Here is an 18549-nt window from a genome sequence, read left to right as displayed (position 1 = left end):
AGCCAAGTACCTCCTCCATGGGGTCACAGTAGGCAGCAGCCCTGCCTTCTTCCTGGGCAAAGGCAGATACGGGGCAGGTAAACACCCCACGTGTAACTACCAGTCACAGTATTGAGAAGAAAGGCAAGAGCCATGCTCAGCAACCACTGGGCTGAAGAGTACTTTGATCTCCTTTAACACCCTTCATAGTCCACTCTACTTTAAAATGATACCTTAAGTCATTGAATTTATAATTCTGTTTAGAGCCAGGGGTTACCTCTAGATACACTGTTCCTATGGCCAGAGCTTAGGAAATTTTTCTAAGAAAATATCAGTTCAAGTACCTGACACAGTGCCTACTTTAGAACATTTAACGATGTTAATTATTTGGACCTTGACAAATAGCTCATAAAGGTACAGTACTATGTCTTGATTACTTGTTTGTTCCAGAGATCACTGTAGTTTTAGTTAAGCCTCTGGTCTATATTGATTTTAAATATGCATGAAGAACATACTTTCCTTGGGAATGGAATTTCCAGGGAGATAGAAATATATAGAGATATGGATAAATTCACTGAACAACTTAGTAGGAGAACAAGGATGTATTATAGTGTCTCGTGTAAAAATCATCTTTCTCATTATGATGCTCAAAAAAGCTACACAATAAATAATAGTTTTGTGATAATTACAACTGATATTTACATGTATAGCTCAATCATAGAAGCTAGAGGCTGAGATACAGTTTAACTGCACCTGTGCTTATTATGCATCAGATAATAAAAAAGACATGACCAAAATTATTTTAATGAGTATTTATTTGGCATAGAATGCCTGTGACACTAAACCAACGTTATATAAGCATGTTAATTGATTGAGGGATTCTTCTGCTTAAGTCAATAGCCACCACAAAAACCAGGGCAGGTGAGGGTGTGGTTACACTGTTGCCTTGCTACTGCCTTTGTAAATTGCTCTAACTCTTTTAAAAAGTATTTTCAGAAAATACATATAAAGACTTGTTTAAAAAAGTCATTGACCCTGTGATTTTACCCTGGGCACAGATTCTGCTATCTTAAGCCAGTAGTACAAATATAGAGAAAACTACATGCATAAAACTTTTCATCAACATATTTTTCATAAGAGCAAGAAAATGAAAAAAGCATAAGTAGCCAATAATTATGAGAAAGGTAAATTGAGGCATGTCCACTAAAAGGAACACTATGTGGGTGTATGTATATTAAGTATGGAGAGTATTTAGAAATAGTTTTTCAGCCAACAAACATTTATTGAGTCAGCTTTACTATTACCACACTAAGCACAAGTGATACAATGATGAACAAAATCATGGAGAACGTTTTGTCCTCGTGGAGCTTGTGGGTAACACAATATAATTTTCACTGTAAATGACAGACTATAAAATTCCCATGCTATGATTACCCCAATGCAAAAATGAAAAACCAAAAAGCAAACTTTGTGGGATTTTGATAGCACGTATGATTTACCCTCTCTGCATCATTTTAGAGAATATATATATTTTTTGTTTCAAATAATATGAGATATAAAGAAAGATCAAGAAATACTGTTAGCTGAGAAAAACAGAATAATAAATAATACAGACAGAATAGCTGCAGCTCTGTGTGCAGATGGACAGGGATTGAAAACAATTGTTCAAAAAGGAAAAGTATCAGGAAGAGCAATAGGATCTGAGCTAACTCATTTTTCTTTTTAACAAGTGCACGTTAATGCTGCTGCTTCAAGTCTTGTAACAATGTGTGCTTTAAAAAGAGACTTGGAGGAGCATTTCCCCTGTCAGTCCAAGAGCTCTAGAGAAAGGTGTGTGGTACAGGAAATAGAGCATTGAACATTTGACTCCCACAGACCTGGGCGTACCTCCCAGGTCACTTTCCAATGGAGTGACCAAGGTAAGCTCACTTTATCTACTTGAACCTATTTTCTCTTTTAAAAACAAGTCTAGCGACCTCCCTGGTGATCTGTGGCTAAGACTCCATGCACCCAATGCACAGGGCTCAGATTCAATCCCTGGTCAGGGAAGTAGATCCCCCCATGCTACAACAAGAGTTTGCATGCTGCAGCTAAAGATCCCATGTGCTGCAACTAAGACCCGGCACAGTCAAATACATTTTTTTAAGCTAAAATAAGGCTAATATTCGGTGGCTATGTGGTGGAATTCCAGTTGAGCTATTTCAAATCCCAAAAGATGATGCTGTGAAAGTGCTGCACTCAATATGCCAACACATTTGGAAGACTCAGCAGTGGCCACAGGACTGGAAAAGGTCAGTTTTCATTCCAATCCCAAAGAAAGGCAATGCCAAAGAATGCTCAAACTACCACACAATTGCACTCATCTCACACGCTAGTAGAGTAATGCTCAAAATTCTCCAAGCCAGGCTTCAACAATACGTGTTGAACCTGGATCTGTGAACTTCCAGATGTTCAAGCTGGTTTTAGAAAAGGCAGAGGAACTGGAGATCAAATTGCCAACATCTGCTGAATCATGGAAAAAGCAAGAGAGTTCCAGAAAAACATCTATTTCTGCTTTACTGACTATGTCAAAGCCTTTGACTGTGTGGATCACAGTAAACTGTGGAAAATTCTGAAAGAGATGGGAATAACAGACCACCTGACCTGCCTCCTGAGAAATCTATATGGAGGTTAGGAAGCAACAGTTAGAACTGGACAAATCAGGAAAGGAGTATGTCAAGGCTGTATATTGTCACCCTGCTTATTTAACTTATATGCGGAGTACATCATGAGAAATACTGGGCTGGAAGAAGCACAAGCTGGAATCAAGATTGCCAGGAGAAATATCAATAACCTCAGATATGCAGATGACACCACCCTTATGGCAGAAAGTGAAGAGGAACTAAAAAGCCTCTTGATGAAAGTGAAAGAGCAAAATGAAAAAGTTGGCTTAAAGCTCAACATTCAGAAAACGAAGATCATGGCATCCAGTCACATCACTTCATGGTAAATAGGAAAACCATAGAAACAGACTTTATTTTTGGGGGCTCCAAAATCATTGTAGATGATGACAGCAGCCATGAAATTAAAAGATGCTTACTCCTTGAAAGGAAAGTTATGACCAACCTAGATAGCATATTAAAAAGCAGAGACATTATTTGGCCAACAAAGGTCTGTCTAGTCAAGGCTATGGTTTTTCCAGTAGTCATGTATGGGTGAGAGAGTTGGAATATAGAGAGCTGAGCACCAAAGAATTGATGCTTTTGAACTGTGATGTTGGAGAAGACTCTTGAGAGTCCCTTGGACTGCAAGGAGATCCAAGCAGTCCATCCTAAAGGAAATCAGTCCTGGATGTTCATTGGAAGGACTGATGTTGAAGCTTCACTCCAATACTTTACCACTTGATGTGAAGAACTGACTTATTGGAAAAGACCCAGATGCTGGGAAAGATTGAAGGCAGGAGGAGAAGGGGACGACAGAGGATGAGATGGTTGGATGGCATCACTGACCCGATGGACATGAGTTTGAGCAAACTTGGGGAGTTGGTGATAGACAGGGAGGCCAGGTGTGCTGCAGTCCATGGGGTCGCAAAGAGTTGGACATGGCTGAGCAACTGAACTGAACTGAAGGCTAATATTACCTGCTTCATATTGTTGTCAGTGTTAGAATTTATATATCTACATGAAAGTGAAAGTCACTCGGTCATGTCTGCCTCTTTGTGACCCCATGGACTATACAGTCCATGGAATTTTCCAGGCCAGAATACTGGAGTGGGAAGCCATTCCCTTCTCCAGGGGATCTTCTCAGCCCAGAGGTTGAACCTGGGTCTCCTGCATTGCAGGGGGATTCTTTACCAGATGTGCTACCAGGGAAGCCCATATATCTACATAGACAGAGGGAAAACTAGAATATTTTATCAGGATTACAATTGGCTATAGATGATAGAATCTCAACTACAATAGCCAAACAAGATAGACCTTTATTTTATTTCACATCACAAAATATCTGGAGGCAGATTGTTCAGTATTTTTTTTGCTTTGTATAGCATTCTAAGATTAAAGGAGGGGACAAGAGAAACCACCACCACCGATACAGGGGACAAGGTTTTCCATTCTTTCTGCTGTGCCATCTCCCTGTGGTTTTGATCCTCATGGGTCCCAGATGGCTCCCCCTCTGTCAGGCATCTCGTGTATAGTGTGAGCAAGAGCCCGCTCAAGCTGACTCTGCCCATGAGCTTCCCTGTAACCATCTCTGCTTACATTAGCCAAACTTGGGTCCTAAGGCTATTCTTGGGCTTCCCAGGTGACTCAGTGGTAAAGATCCCCTGGAGAAGGAAATGGCAACCCACTCCAGTGTTCTTCCCTGGAAAATCCTGTGGACAAAAGTGCCTGGCAGGCTATGGTCAAGGGGTCGCAAAGAGTCAGACACGACTGAGCGACTAAACAGCAACAAGGCTATTCTTAGCTCCACACTCACATATACCCACATACACACACACTCACATATACCCACACGCACACTCTAGCCTGTAAACTCTTTGCAGATACAGCTATACCTGATACAGTGACACGTAATACATGCTCAGTAAATAATGTGTTGAAAAATTGTCTCCTCATTAAGGTATGATTTGCTATATGAATAGTAAATTAAAAGTAAAATATTAATTTCTTGACCTGATACGAGTAAGGCTCCTGTCAAGAAACTTCTATATGTTCCTTGACTAGGAAATACCCACAGTAAGGAAAAAGTGAAAAGCTACTCACCTGGCTCCCAAGCCATCCTGTGACCCACATTGTCCAGGCTGCTTTGCTTCGGCCTACTTAACCTGAAACCCAGGAGACAGAAACCAGAGGCTGTCCAGTGTGTGGCCTGTTGGGAGAGCATGGTACATGAGCCCACCTAGGGATGGAGCAGCCACAGGTGCCACGTGAACCTTCCAGGAGAAGAAATATGTCCTGAGTGCGGGTCTGGCAACTGTTAGGCAGCCATGTCTGTGAGAAAGTGCGTTGAGAACTGAGGAGTGACTAAAATGAGTAGCTGACTTAATTATCCTTACCTATGGTTCCTAAGGCAACAAGGCAACAACTCCCTTAGGATCTCAGGTAATAAGAGCCTTTCAAAACACACTTGGGACATATCAATTTTCTGTGGCCTGCTCCTGCCTAGCTGGATATGATCCATTGGTTTCTGCCTTCTGGTGAGCCGAAAAAAGCACCCTTCAAGTGTCTATCAGTTCTTGTGTATTTTCAGGTCCTACTGATACATATTAATTAATCCCCAACAAAGGACCTCCTGTTACAGTCACATCCACTGTGTGTAGAAGGATGTGGTGTTGAGTAATTCTTTTTTGCCCAGACCCAGATTCTGGATTCATAGCACCCTAACTACTCATGAGATTTGTTCAAGCAATTGCTTGCTTTTTGGAATTGCACAGAGAAAGGTTATGGTATTAGTAAATCCACAATCCCTTAGCCACAATTCTGAAATTTCAGAGTTTTGTCTCTGAAACCACAAGCTTGGTACTCAAACTCATTTGGCAGCAAAATCTGACCTCACCTGATGAGATAAGTCTATTCATGATCCTTATTTATTCTACTTGGTACAAATAATCATACGTTTCACTGGGAATATATTGATGGGTTTAATTAATTCTGGACTCTGATGGAAGTACCATGTAATGCTATGTAATATATGCACCATATTTCTGAAAAAATTCTGAATTCCAAAACGTATGGCCCAAGAGTTTCAGATAAAGCTTTGTGAACATGTAAAATTAAACCCCAGGGAGATGTGTAGTTAGTGATGGGTTATTCAACACATCACATTGTACTTGAATCCTCTTCATAAATGGTAGAGTCTCTGCTTTCCCTGCCCAAACACACCAGGTATCTAACCCTAACTATTGCAAGCTGTATCAGTTCTGCAGAAAATGTTGCAGACTCGTTATACACACCCCCCAAATTCTCACACTATGATTTTGCACTGGCTCTGCCTCTGTTTTCAAGGACTGCTCCTCCTCACAGGCAAAACAGCTCCATTTCCTCCTATTACTTTTCATATCGTTAAAGAAACAAGCACCCACCTTGGGCAAACATATTTAAGTTTCTCTACAAGTTTCCAAGGGGCTTCTCAGGTGGCTCCATGGTAAAGAATCAGCCTGCCAATGCAGGAGACACAGGTTCCTCCCTGTGTTGGGAAGATCCCCTGGAGAAGGAAATGGCAACCCACTCCAGTATTCTTGTCTTGGAACTCCCATGGACAGAGGAGCCTAGTAGACCTAGTAGACAGTTCATGGGGTCACAAAAGAATTGGACATGACTTAGCAACTAAAACAACCACAAGTTTCCAAGGAAAGCAAATTTGAAGAGCAACTCAAAGGAGGACAACATGTTTAGTTTCTTTTGTGTATCCCTAAATTTCCTTTATGTGGCTTTGACACAAGGCATGGTGTTGTGACTCCTGTATGATATTAGCACAACAAGTTAATCTTTCAAATATCCAGCTAAGTCAGAAATCATGATTTGGATCTTTCATTGAACATGAGGAATCAGATGCAGAATGCAGAACACATGGAAGATTCATGGATGACAAATTATTAGGTTAGCTGAACAGATTAAGGTCTAAACGTATTTGTGGTGACCAAGTAGAGGAGATATAGGCATGTCCCTGTTTTCCTCTGTACCTAGAAAACTGGAAAGTACCCAATAATGTATGACTAATTGCTCCTGTCATGGAGAAACTTGTACCAACAAGCTAAAGGACATTCTAAAGGAAACTCATGACTCCTCAATCATATCTGATGGAAGAATGACTATGACTCAATAAGGAAACTCAGTAAACTTTATAGCCTCGTAAATTTGCCTTCACAACCACCACATGCTCTTTGATGCAGGACCCCAGGACAAATATGAAGATCCTGTCTATGATGTAAGAGCTTGTGCTTAGCAGTGAATTGTTTTTCTGTCATGGTTCTGGTTTGGAATCTCTGCTAAATGCATTACTTCCAAGGGAAAAGTGACTCCCAATTCCCTCCTCCTTCATGCTCTTGAAGCAGGGTTTCAGCTACACCAAACCTTATTATATCAACTGTCACCTGGGCTACTGATGTCGACTTAACTGTTTCCATGGTGTGAAACACACTACCCTAAGCTTGTTCTCATTTTGTTCAGGTGTCTACTCAGTTGCTAGTGTATCTGGAGAAGTCTTCAACCACTCTATCAATCCGAGTTCCCCAAAACAGTTCTGGAGATGGATGGTGGTGGTGATTATGAAACCACACAACTCAAATTGGGACTTGAACCCAGCCAAAGCTCAGATGGGGACTTGACGTGCCTTTTAATTGAAATCTTGCACACCTGGTCTCAGGACTTTATAAAGCTCAGGTTCTTTATGTCTCAGTGCAGAAGGAATTCAGTGAGAGACAAAGTGACAGGTAAGAAGTAGATTTATTTTTGAGAGATATACATTCCATAGAAAGAACAAAGTCTGTCTCAAAAGGTGAGATGGCCCCAAAGTATGGAGTGGCTAGTTTTTATGGACTGGGTAATTTCATAGGCTAACGAGTAAGTGGGGAGAATTAGTCCAACTATTTTGAGGAAAGGTGGGAATTTCCAGGAAGTGGGCCTCTGCCCACTTTTGGCCTTTTATGGTCAGCCTTGGAACTGTCATGGCACTGGTGGGTGTGTCATTTAGCATGCTCCTGTGTTAGAGTGAGTGTGTAATGAAGCTCTAGGTCTACTGGAAGTCTAATCTTCCACCATCTTGGGTCTAGTTGGTTCTAAACAGTTTATGTTTTGTCCTCAACAGCTGTTTCAGTTGTATAACAATGTGAATGTTCTTAGTGCTATGAACTTTAACTTAAAAATGATTAACATGGTAAATTTTATGTTATGGACGTTTACCACAATCAGAGGGGGAATAAAAGGAAGGAAAAAAAAATAGTGCCACCCAGCACACTCCATCCTTTTCACCTGCTTCTTTTTCCTTAGCACATCAGTACCCAACTCTGTAGATTCATTTGTCTATTATCTGTACTCCCCCAAATGAAAGGAAGATCCAAGAGAGCTGGTGCTTCATTTGTTTTCTTCACGCCTTTATTTGCCATGCCCAGAACAGTATCTGGCACGCTGTAGGTACGTCTAGAGATTTTCTGAATTAATAAAAGTGAGCAAGGTAGGCCTGAAACTAGTATTCCCACCTCTAGTTTCTCTCCCTCTAATCCAATCCAGCCTAGCCACTGATCCTAGAGTTACCTGGGTGTTCTTTTTAAAACATAGATTTGATCTTACAATTCTAGTACTCCCAAATTCTGTACATTTAGGAGAAAAACAAACACTATTTTAAAGAGAGAAGAAGAAATAGCAAGTGATAACCACAGACTGTTACCTAGATTGACTCTGAGAAATAACATCCTAGTTTCTCTGCATGTCAAAGTCTCACATAAGAGTTAACAAAGATATTAAATCATAAGCAAACCAATGGCATGAATAACAACAACAAAAATTCCCCAAACCACCTATTGCTTTTTAGTAACTATGGTAGAAGATCTAAATTTAATAGATGGTATGACATCTTCAGTTCAAAATAGTTCGGTTGCTCAGTTGTGTCCGACTCTTTGTGACCCCATGGACTGCAGCACACCAGGCCTCCCTGTCTATCCCCAACTCCCCCAGCTTACTCAAACTCATGTCCATCGAGTCAGTGATGCCATCCTACCATCTCATCCTCTGTCTTCCCCTTCTCCTCCTGCATTCAATCTTTCCCACCATCTGGGTCTTTTCCAATGAATCAGTTCTTTGCATCAGGTGGCCAAAGTATTGGAGTTTCAACTTCAGCATCAGTCTTTCTAGTGAATATTTAGGACTGAGTTCCTTTAGGATGGACTGGTTGGATCTCCTTTCAGTCCAAGGGACTCTCAAGAGCCTTCTCCAATACAACAGTTCAAAAGCATTGATTCTTCAGCACTCAGCTTTCTTTATGGTGCAACTCTTACATCCATACATGACCACTGGAAAAACCATAGCTTTGACTAGACCGACCTTTGTTGGCAAAGTAATGTCTCTGCTTTTTAGTATGCTGTCTAGGTTGTCATAGCTTTTCTTCCAAGGAGTAAGTGTCTTTTAATTTCATGGCTGCAGTCACCATCTGCAGTGATTTTGGAACCTAAGAAAATAAAGTCTGTTCTCATTGTTTCCCCATCTGTTTGCCATGGACCGGATGACATGATCTTAGTTTTCTGAATGTTGAGTTTTAAGCCAACTTTTTCACTCTGCTCTTTCACTTTCATCAAGAGGCTCTTTAGTTCTTCTTCACTTTTTGCCATAAGGGTGGTGTCATCTGTGTATCTGAGGTTATTGATATTTCTCCCTGCAATCTTGATTCCTACTTGTGTTTCATCCAGTCCAGCGTTTCTCATTATGTACTCTGCATATAAGTTAAATAAGCAGGGTGACAATATATAGCCTTGACATACTTCTTTCTCGATTTGGAACCAGTCTGTTGTTCCATGTCCAGTTCTAACTGTTGCTTCTTGACCTGCATACAGATTTCTCAGGAGGCAAATCAGGTGATCTGGTATTCCCATCTCTTGAAGAATTTCCCTCAGTTTGTGGTGATCCACACAGTCAAAGGCTTTGGCATAGTTAATAAAGCAGAAGTCAGTGTTTTTCTGAAATTCTCTTGCTTTTTCGATGATCCAGCGGATGTTGGCAATTTGATCTCTGGTTTCACTGCCTTTTCTAAATCCAGCTTGAACATCCGGAAGTTCACGCTTTATGTACTGTTAAAGCCTGGCTTGGAGAATTTTGAGCATTACTTTTCTAGTGTGTGAGATGAGTGCAATTGTGCGGTAGTTTAAGCATTCTTTGGCATTGCCTTTCTTTGGGATTGGAATGAAAACTGACTTTTTCCAGGCCTGTGGCCACTGCTGAGTTTTCCAAATGTGTTAGCATATTGAGTGCAGCACTTTCACAGCATCATCTTTTAGGATTTGAAATAGCTCAACTGGAATTCCATCACATCCACTAGCTTAGTTTGTAGTGATGCTTCCCAAGGCCCACTTGACTTAGCAATCCAGGAATGTCTGGCTCTAGGTGAGTGATCACATCATCCTGGTTACCTGGGTCATGAAGATCTTTTTTGTATAGTTCTTCTGTGTATTCTTGCCACCTCTTCTTAATATCCTCTGCTTCTGTTAGGTCCATGCCATTTCTGTCCTTTATTGTGCCCATGTTTGCATGAAATGTTCCCTTGGTATCTCTAATTTTCTTGAGGAAATCTCTAGTCTTTCCCATTCTATTGTTTTCCTCTATCTCTTTGCACTGATCACTGAGGAAGGCTTTCTTATCTCTCCTTGCTATTCTTTGGAACTCTGCTTTCAAATGGGTATATCTTTCCTTTTCTCCTTTGCCTTTTGCTTCTCTTCTTTTCTCAGCTATTGGTAAGGCCTCCTAGACAACTCTGCCATTTTGCATTTCTTTTTCTTGGGGATGGTTTTGAGCAGTGCCTCCTGTACAGTGTCACGAACCTCCATCCATAGTTCTTCAGGCACTCTGTCTATCAGATGTTTTCCCTTGAATCTATTTGTCACTTCCACTGTATAATCATAAGGGATTTGATTTAGGTCATACCTGAATGGTCTAGTGATTCTCCCTGCTTTCTTCCATTTAAGTCTGAATTTGGCAATAAGAAGTTCATGATCTGAGCTACAGTCAGCTGCCAGTCTTGTTTTTGCTGACTGTATAGGGCTTCTCTCTCTTTGGCTGCAAAGAATATAATTAATTTGATTTCGGTATTGATCATCTGGGGAAGTACATGTGTAGAGTCTTCTCTTGTGTTGTTGGAGGATGGTGTTTGCTATCAGTGTGTTTTCTTGGCAAAACTGTGTTAGACTTTGCCCTGCTTCATTTTGTACTTCAAAGCCAAATTTGCCTGTTACTCCAGTTATCTCTTGACTTCCTACTTTTGCATTCCAGTCCTCTATAATGTAAAGGACATCTTCTTACCTTCCACTTAACTGCCTAAATGATTTTCCATAAAAACCCATCACTAGAATAGAGGGATCTCCAGGGATATCTGTAGAGAATATGGGCTAGGCATGGTGGAAGTAACTTGGCAGCACCTAGAGATCAGAGTCCACGCCATGTCTCATTGTCGCTGCATGCTCAGCAGATACTTCTTTATCAAACTTCTGCTTTTCCATTTTCACATGCATTACCTTCCTCCTCTCTGAAGTCCCAAAACACCACCCACAACAACCTCGTTTGTTTCAGCTGAAGATGATATTTAAGGAGAGGGGTGTGGCCATTTTGGCGGTTACTCAGTTTTCCTGGGTTTCTCCCAGGTATACATGTTATTAAACTTTTGTTTGATTTTTCTCTTGTCCATCTGCCTCAAGTCAATTTAATTCTTAGACCAGCCAGAAAAACTTACAAGGGTAGAGGAAATAGTCTTCCTCCCCTAGACTGTGCTCCCTACACTCCAGCAAGAGTAGGCTTTTCTGCTCACTTTATGCACATCCGCGTTCTTCCCTGCCTGCCTCTGCTCAAAGCTCTCCCCTATCCAGAAGGCCCCCACCTCCCCTTCCAGTTGACCTCTTAGCACCCCTTTCCCTTCTCCACCTGCCACAGTTGTGTTTATCCTTTAAGGCCTTCTCCACCATCCTTCCCTTAAATCAAAAGTAATTACCAGTTTCCCTGAGACATCTTATTTATTATTATTTTTTTTCTTTACATGTCATTTATTCTTTATTTTCTTTGTTTTAAATCCCAAGTACAAGTTCCCTGGGGTGCTTCAGTTTATTTCAGTTCAGTTGCTCAGTCATGTCCGACTCTGTGACCCCATGAGCTGCAGTACGCAAGGCCTCTATGTCCAACTCCCAGAGCCCACCCAAACTCATGTTTCAGCTTCAACATCAGACCTTCCAGTGAACACCCAGGACTGATCTCCTTTAGGATGGACTGGTTGGATCTCCTTGCAGTCCAAGGGACTCTCAAGAGTCCTCTCCAACACCACAGTTCAACAGCGTCAGTTCTTCTGTGCTCATGTGCAGTTCTAACTGTTGCTTCCTGACCTGCATACAGGTTTCTCAAGTGGCAGGTCAGGTGGTCTGGTATTCCCATCTCTTTCAGAATTTTCCACAGTTTATTGTGATCCACACAATCAAAGGCTTTGGCATAGTCAATAAAGCAGAAATAGATGTGCTTCATTCATTATCTAATCATAGAAACTCTGTCGTTATTGTTCATTCACTCAGTTGTGTCCAACTCTGCAACCCCATGGACTGCAGCATGCTAGGCTTCCCTTTCCTTCACTGTCTCCCTGATTATGGGAAGTGGGGATCTTCCCCTACTTCCTTCATTGTAAATTGTTATTTAAAAATATTTAATTCAAAAATATTATCCCCTAAGTGTTAATACAGTTGTTGTTCAGTCGCTTAGTCTTGTTTAACTCTTTGTGAAGCGCTGTCCGTCACTGTCTCCTGGAGTTGGCTCAAACTCATGTCCATTAAGTAGATGCTACCATCCAACCATCTCATCCTCTGTCATCCCCTTCTCCTCCTGCCCTCAATCTTTCCCAGCATTGAGGTCTTTTCAAATGAGTCAGCTCTTCACATCAGGTGGCCTAAGTATTGGAGTTTCAGTATCAGTCCTTCCAATAAATATTCAGGGTTGGTTTCTCTTAGTATTAACTGGTTTGATCTTGCTGTCCATGGGACTCTCTCAAGAGTCTTCTCCAGCACCACTGTTCAAATGCATCAGTTCTGTGGCATTCAGCCTTCATTATGGTCCAGCTCTTACATCCATACATGACTACTGGAAAAATCATAGCTTTGACTAGATGAACATTTGTCAGCAAAGTGATATCTCTGCTTTTTAATATGCTGTCTGGGTTGGTCATAACTTTCCTTCCAAGGAGTAAGCGTCTTTTAATTTCATGGCTGCAGTCACCATCTGCAGTGATTTTGGAGCCCAAGAAAATAACATCTGTCACCATTTCCACTTTTTTCCTACTTGCCATGAAGTGAGGGGACCAGATTCCATGATCTTTGTTTTTTGAATGTTGAGCTTTAAGCCAGCTTTTTCACTTTCCTCTTTCACCTTCATCAAGAAGCTCTTTGTTTCTCTTCACTTTCTGCCATTAAAGTGGTTATTGTTGTTCAGTTGCCCAGTCATGTTTGACTCTTTGTGACCCCATGGACTGCAGCACACCAGGCCTTCCTGTCCTTTACCATCTCCCGGAGTTTGCCGAAGTTCATGTCCGTTGCATTTGGTGATGCCATAGAGCCATCTTATCCTCTGACACCCTATTCTCCTGCCTTCAATCTTCCCCAGCATCCGGGTCTTTTCCAGTGAGTCAGCTGTTCACATCTGGTGACCAAAATATTACATCTTCACCTTTATCATCAGTCTTTCCAATAAATATTCAGCCTTGATTTCCTTTAAGACTGACAGGTTTGATCTCCTTGTTCTCCAAGGAGAGCACCACAGTTCAAAGGCATCAATTTTTCTGTGCTCAGCCTTCTTTGCGGTCGAGCTATCACAACCGTACATGACTACTAGGAAGACCATAGCCTTGACTATACGGATCTTTGTTGGCAACTTGATATCTTTGCTTTTTAACACACTGTCTATGTTTGTCATAGCTTTGCTGCCAAGAAGCAGTCTTCTGATTTCATGGCTGCAGTCACCATCTGCAGTGATCTTAGAGCCCAAGAAGAGGAACTCTGTCACTGCTTTTAACTTTTCCCTTTCTATTTACCATGAAGTGATGGGGCTGGATGTCATGGTCTTTATTTTTTTAATATTTAGTTTTAAGCCAGCTTTTTCACTCTCCTTCTTCATCCTTATCAAGAGGTTCTTTAGTTCCTCTTCACTTTCTGCCTTTAGAGTGGTATCATCCACATATCTGAGGTTGTTGATGTTTCTCCCATCAATCATCAATCTTGGTTCCAGCTTGCAATTCATACACCCCAGCTTTTCTCATGATGTACTCTTTATAGAAGTTAAATAAGCAGTGTGACAATATACAGTCTTGACTTATGCCTTTCCCAATTTTGAACCTATCCATTGTTCCATGTCCAGTTCTAACTGTTGCTTCTTGTCCTGCATACAGGTTTCTCAGGAGACAGGTAAGGTGGTCTGGTATTCCCATCTCTTAAAATTTTGCAGTTTGTTGTGATTCACACAGTCAAAGGCTTTAGCATAGTCGATGAAACAGAAGTAGATGTTTGTTTGGAATTCCCTTGCTTTTTTCTATGATCCAGCAGATGCTGGCAATTTGATCTCTGGTTCCTTTGCCTTTTCTAAATCCACCTTGTACATATGGAAGTTCTTGGTTCATGTACTGCTGAAGCCTAGCTCATTGTAAATTGTATTTAAAAATATTATCCCCTAGGCTAATAATCAGAGAAGGCAATGGCAACCCACTCCAGTACTCTTGCCTGGAAATCCCATGGACGGAGGAGCCTGGTAGGCTGCAGTCCATGCGGTCACGAAGAGGCGGACACGACTGAGCGACTTCACTTTCCCTTTTAATTTTCATGCATTGGAGAAGGAAATGGTGGTGTTCTTAACTGAAGCGACTTCCTAATAGTCAACTGAAGCGACTTAGCAGCAGCCTAATAATAATAAAACAGTATAACTTTTTAATAAGGAAAGCATTCTCTTTTTAAAAAAATTTTAAGAAAAATTTTATTATAGTTGGTTTACAATGTTGTATTAGTTTCTGCTATACGTTGAAGTGAATTAGCTAAATGTGTACATACACCCCTTCTTTTTTGGACTTCCTTCCCATTAGATCACCACAAAACATTAAGTTGAGTTCCCTGTGCTATACATCAGGTTCTCATTAATTATCTATTTTATACATTTAAGTGTATATATGTCAATCCCAGTCTCACATGGCGTGTTAAGTCTCTGCGTCAAGCACTGCTGTGGGTGTTGGATCGAAGTCCTTTACGCCTCTGCCTCTCTTCCTGACCAGACTGGAAAGGTGCAGAGGAGTGTGGCAGTGTACACAGCAGGTGCTTAAAGCGTACCTGTGAGAACTGAGTTCTCCTCACGTGTGCCTCCAGGACATTGCCTCTCCAGTCAGACACTGTATTGTCTGTCAGCTTCAGGTGTGGGTGCTGGTGGCTGTGTCATTCCCAAATATGGGCATGCCGGGCATGACTTCACTGGCAGAGAGAAGAGCCGGTCATGTCTGTGTGCACCTGACTGAGCCCTGATACCTGTTGGAGTTTCTGAGGGAGTCTCCAGGGCAGAGGTTTACTTGCGTGTCATCACAAGAACACCTGGGCTCCTGATAAGCTGATCCTGAAACTGTGGAAAGCTAAGGCTCTGCCTCTGAGTCAGCCTGGAGGCAGAGATCCCTGCTGACCTGCGGGAAACCCCATTGTCTGTCAGGTCACCATGAATATTTCTCTCACGGGAGGGTCCAACCCGGGGCCAGGGGAGATGAGAGGGAAATAAAGTGGAGACTCAATGTACAAGCTGCAAATCTCATGGGCAAAACTTGGCTGATTGCTAAAGTGTGAACTAAGAGAATAAAACTTTTTTTTTTTAAGTTTTAAGTTGAGAATTGTGATAGAGAGTAGATGGAGCAAACAAGTGAAGTAAGACCAACACAGCAACTGTTCCAGACAAATACACTTCTACTGCTCTAGCACCAGCCTGACTCTGTCTTTCCTGAATCTGATGGAAATGTCCTACTCATCTTTCTCTTGTCCAGGATGCCTGACCTGGACATGCTTCACCAACCCTGAGCAGGAAGAAATGCGGGCACGGCGGTGATGGTGGTGGTTTAGTCGCTCATTCGTGTCTCACTCTTGCAACTCCATGGACTGTACCCAACCAGGTTCCTCGGCCATAGGATTCTCTAGGCAAGAATACTGGAGTAGGTTGCCATTTCCTTCTCCAGGGGATCTTCCTGACCCAGGGACTGAAACCACATCTCCTGTGTCTTTTGCATTGGCTGGTGGATTCTTTACTGCTAAACCACATAGGAAGCCCAATAGATGTAGTTCAGTTCAGTTCAGCACTCAGTTGTGTCCGACTCTTTTGCGACCCCATGAATCGCAGTACGCCAGGCCTTCCTGTCCATCACCAACTCCCAGAGTTCACTCAAACTCACGTCCATTGAGTCGGTGATGCCATCCAGCCATCTCATCCTCTGTCGTCCCCTTCTCCTCCTGCCCCCAATCCCTCCCAGCATCAGAGTCTTTTCCAATGAGTCAACTCTTCACATGAGGTGGCCAAAGTACTGGAGTTTCAGCTTTAGCATCAGTCCTTCCAATGAACACCCAGGACTGATCTCCTTTAGGATGGACTGGTTGGATCTCCTTGCAGTCCAAGGGACTCTCAAGAGTCTTCTCCAGCACCACAGTTCAAAAGCATCAATTCTTCAGCACTCAGCTTTCTTCACAGTCCAACTCTCACATCCATACATGACCACCGGAAAAACCATAGCCTTGACTAGATGAACCTTTGTTGGCAAAGAAATGTCTCTGCTTTTTAGTATGCTATCTAGGTTGGTCATAACTTTCCTTCCAAGGAGTAAGCGTCTTTTAATTTCATGGCTTCAGTCACCATCTTCAGTGATTTTGGAGCCCCCAAAAATAAAGTCTGACACCATTTCCACTGTTTCCCCATCTATTTCCCATGAAGTGATGGGACCAGATGCCATGATCTTAGTTTTTTTAATGTTGAGCTTTAAGCCAACTTTTTCACTCTCCTCTTTCATTTTCATTAAGAGGCTCTTTAGTTCCTCTACACTTTTCTGCCATAAGGGTGGTGCCATCTGCATATCTGAGGTTATTGATATTTCTCCCAGCAATCTTGATTCCAGCTTGTTGTTCTTCCAGCCCAGCGTTTCTCATGATGTACTCTGCATATAAGTTAAATAAGCAGGGTGACAATATACAGCCTTGACATACTCCTTTTCCTATTTGGAACCAGTCTGTTGTTCCATGTCCAGTTCTAACTGTTGCTTCCTGACCTGCATACAGATTTCTCAAGAGGCAGGTCAGGTGGTCTGGTATTCCCATCTCTTTCAGAATTTTCCACAGTTTATTGTGATCCACACAGTCAAAGGCTTTGGCATAGTCAATAAAGCAGAAATAGATGTTTTTCTGGAACTCTCTTGCTTTTTCCGTGATCCAGCGGATGTTGGCAATTTGATCTCTGGTTCCACTGCCTTTTCTAAAACCAGCTTGAACATCAGGAAGTTCACGGTTCACATATTGCTGAAGCCTGGCTTGGAGAATCTTGAGCATTACTTTACTAGCATGTGCGATGAGTGCAATTGTGCGGTAGTTTGAGCATTCTTTGGCATTGCCTTTCTTTGGGATTGGAATGAAAACTGACCCTTTCAGGTCCTGTGTCCACTGCTGAGTTTTTCATATTTGCTGGCATATTGAGTACAGCACTTTCACAGTGTCATCTTTCAGGATTTGAAATAGCTCAACTGGAATTCCATCACCTCCACTAGCTTTGTTTGTAGTGATGCTTTCTAAGGCCCACTTGACTAGGCTTTCCCCAAAAGGGTTTTAAATCCAGATGTCTGGGAAGTTCTGGGCTGAACATGCATCTGTACTGCAGGACCTCTCAGATGCGTGCATTGTATCTTTTCAAGAGGAAGCATAGTGCTGGATATCCCAGATTTCCTTGGCTGCTGAATTCTTTTATACCCATAGAACTCTTAAGACTCACTTGGGCAGGTGCTAAAATGGAGAATCTCTTAAGTTCCCTTTCAAAACTTAGATACCCTCCCCGTGGCTGGCCTCACTGTGACATCTCTGGCCATGTTCTAGCTTGTTTTGCACGAGTCCTACTTTGTCTCATTTTGTCTCATCAGCTCGTCTTCCAGTGGTCATCTTCTCAGAGTGAACAGAGTCACATGGTTTTCTTCATTTCTCTGAAAATCTAGGTCTATCATTGTCAAAATATAAAAATGATATGACTATTTGAAAAAAAATGCATTACAGGAAAGTATAAGTAAAGAAAATTAAAATTCACCCCCAATTCTAATCACCCAAAAATAATTCTAACAAAGGATTTTTAAGTTGAGCCAGAAGATTCTACAACTGGCAGAATTTTATTAAATGCTTCAATTACAAATGTATATGGCAAAATATTTAAAACAGATTGAAGTTTTTGAACTCCTGTATATCTGAAACATTGGAGATTTAATAATTAGGGTTGTTCAGATATGGGTGGAGGGGTTGTTACAGCTTGAAGTATGTCCGCCCCACAAAATATGTTGAGGCCCTAACCCCTAGTACCTCAGAATGTAAACTTGTTTGGAAGGAAGGTCATTGCAGAAGTAGTTACAATTAAGATAGATCATGGTGGGGTAGTAGCTGCTGCTGCTAAGTCGCTTCAGTCGTGTCTGACTCTGTGCGACCCCAGAGATGGCAGCCCACCAGGCTCCCCCATCCCTGGGATTCTCCAGGCAAGAACACTGGAGTGGGTTGCCATTTCCTTCTCCAATGCATGAAAGTGAAAAGTGAAAGTGAAGTCACTCAGTCGTGTCCAACTTCTAGTGACCCCATGGACTGCAGCCCACCAGGCTCCTCCATACATGGGATTTTCC

At 41.9% G+C, this 18549-nt stretch overlaps 1 long non-coding RNA gene across 1 annotated transcript; it reads left to right on the top strand.

Annotated features, from left to right (window-relative positions):
* Positions 1-1717: 1717 nt before the first annotated feature.
* On the top strand, positions 1718-14580 carry LOC129650093 (uncharacterized). The gene is made up of 3 exons (XR_008713583.1): positions 1718-1898; positions 7128-7390; positions 14353-14580. It is a non-coding gene; the product is annotated as an uncharacterized LOC129650093 (long non-coding RNA).
* The last annotated feature ends 3969 nt before the right edge of the window (positions 14581-18549 follow it).

Source organism: Bubalus kerabau, chromosome 4 (assembly GCF_029407905.1).
Source record: "Bubalus kerabau isolate K-KA32 ecotype Philippines breed swamp buffalo chromosome 4, PCC_UOA_SB_1v2, whole genome shotgun sequence".
Lineage (NCBI taxonomy): Eukaryota > Metazoa > Chordata > Mammalia > Artiodactyla > Bovidae > Bubalus > Bubalus kerabau.
The sequence above is the reverse complement of the archived record's forward strand: the minus strand, read 5'-3'. Positions and strand labels throughout refer to the sequence as shown.